Here is a 2,673-nt window from a genome sequence, read left to right as displayed (position 1 = left end):
AATTAGGTATAAATTTCAGGAAAAAAGTAAAATACAGGCAAATTAAACATCTGAAAAATAAAAGGTTAATCTGCTAGTTTCAAAGTAAAAATTGTTATCAGTAACACATTTTCATGTTCAAATAAATCTGAGTTAAAAGGAAAAATGTTAGGTTTTATGTATTAGACAAAAAAGGAAAAAATTAGAAGTCCTTAGAAAGAAATTTGAGGGGCTGGAGATGGCCCAGCGGTTAGGAGCACTGACTGCTCTCTGCAGAGGACCCGGGTTCGATTCCCAGCACCTACATGGCAGCTACAAACCGACCTTAACTCCAGTTCCAGGGGAATCTGAAGCCCTCTTCTGACCTCCATGGCATTGCATGACACAGGTGCACTCACATACACGCAGGCAATACACTCATACACATAAAATAAAATAATAAATAAAAATACTTAAAAAAAAGGAACTATCCAAGGGCTAACCTCATTCTTCTCTGGCTTCTACAACCCAGAACCCAAGGGTAGGTTCTCAGCTGAGAGCAAAGAGGACACTAGGATCAGGGTGGGCCATCCTGAGCTTCGGTGACTAACTCAGGCTATTCTCTTACTCCTGAGGTCCCAGGACTTAGACCTACTCTGCTGGGTTGGGGAAGAGCACCCACACTGGAGACCCTCATTCCTACCCCTCAGAAAGTAGGAAGCCCTTACTCTTCCACTGCCAGAGGAGAGAGCAGAATCTAGGTCATGACTCCCTTTCCCCACTGACTCCAAGACCATCCCCTCAAAGGGGCTTACTCCAACCTCAGCTCTGCCCTCTCCACCCTCCTTACCTGGGGAGACTACAGGTGACAGGCCCTGCCCAGGAAGCTCCACAGGCCATTCCTGCTCTAGCTCTCAACAAAAGGCATTTTGGGTGCCTTACCCTGCACAATACTGAAAAGTGCCTCTGGATTGTCTTTCAGGCTTCTCTTCCCTTCTCTTTCCAAGACAGCCCAGCTTCAGTCCTTGCTTGTACCACTGCTCTGTGTCTCCATCATCTTGCCTCTCTGTTCACAGGGTAAAGGCAACATGCCTGGCCTCTTTTTAAATTTTTTTAAAAATTTTATGTACATGAGTGTTTTGCCAGCATGTAAGTATACCTGTGCCAGCTGGGTGTGGTGGTGCATGCCTTTAGTCCCAGCACTTGGGAGGCAGAGGCAGGTGGGTCTCTGTGAGTTCAAGGCCAGCCTGGTCTACATAGTGAGTTCCAGGCCAGCTGGGGCTACAGGGACCCCATGTCTCAAAAAGACCAAAAAAAAAAAAAAAAGTATACCTGTGTCATGCCATCCCTGTGGAGGCCAGAAGAAGGTATCAGATCCCCTGAAACTGGAGTTATGGATGGTTATTAGCTGCCATGTAGGTGTGGGGAGCCGGACCCAGGTCCTCTGCAAGAGCAGCTACTGCTCTTAACTGCTGAGTCATCTCTCCATACCCAGCTTTCACTTTTAACACAGGGTCTCACTAAATTGCACAGGTTGGCCTTGACTCCCTCCTGAAGCCCAGGAGCTTTGGCCCAGGCCTTGAACTTTAATCCTCTCCCTTTAGTCTCTTGAGCAGCCCAGATTACAGGCCTATGCCACCAGGCCAAGCTCTTCTGGTGGTACCAGGACTGCCATTTCTTTTGCTGACTCAAGCTACATTCCCAGGACAGGACCTGAGAACTACTTGCCTGGTTGATTGACGTAGCACACTGGGTCATGAGAATCAAGGATGTTACAGTCCATTAATCCCACATAACTGTAGTTGCTCCTGCAGCTAGCTGCCTATCAGCTCCTAGGAGCTGCTCCCCATACTTAAACTCAGTGCATGTTCCAGGGAAGCAGAGGGTTAGAAGCCATGCTTAGGGAAGATTCTGGGGTAGCCAGGCCCTAAAAGTACAGTTTCTGTTCTCCCAACAGGCCTGAGCCTTGAAATGAATCCTGAGACAACACCAAACCTCAGGGCTAAAGTGAGGACATACCCTGGGGGGCCAGGATGATGCTCAGCTACTGGCCCAGGGGCACCATTCCTCTGGTTGCTCAGGCCCAGCTTTTGGAATACAGTTCCTACTAGAAGATGGGCCCTGATGTGGTCACAACCTGCTAGTTCCACTGTTGTCAATGGTGTCTTTCTGTGGTTTTTCTGATTCCCAGGATGACTGCCCCTAGCTTGTGCCTGAACCCTTGAGCTAGACAATGTCTCACCCTGAGGTCTCTGCCTGGGAAAAAAGGATAGCTTGTGAGTCTGCTCACCTGGACAGAGCTGGAACTACCACAGCAGTAACCTCAGGGCTCAGTTGACCTCTTCCCTGATTGGAAAGGGCAACCTGGGTAGATACCGTGCTTTTTGAGTAAAGCCCATACTGTCAGGTGCAGGTTTTGCTTTTTTTTGGGGGGGGGTCTATTTGAGACAGGATCTCCCTGTAGCCCCAGCTCCTGGAACTCACTATGTAGACCAGGCTGGTCTTGAACTCACAGAGATCCGCCCGCCTCTACCTCCCAAGTGCTGGGATTAAAGGCATGCACCACCACGCCTGGCTAGGTTTTGCTTTTTAAAGTGAACCTATGGAACCAACAGCCTTGCACAACAGATGATCTTGGGACAAAACCTCCCATTTATAAGAACTTCTGTAATGTGTAAAGTGTTCCATGTCACAGTGTTATACATTACAGCAAAT

Source organism: Nannospalax galili, unplaced genomic scaffold (genome assembly GCF_000622305.1).
Source record: "Nannospalax galili isolate Female #2095 unplaced genomic scaffold, S.galili_v1.0 scaffold342, whole genome shotgun sequence".
Classification (NCBI taxonomy): Eukaryota; Metazoa; Chordata; class Mammalia; order Rodentia; family Spalacidae; genus Nannospalax; species Nannospalax galili.
Note: the sequence above shows the minus strand (reverse complement) of the source record.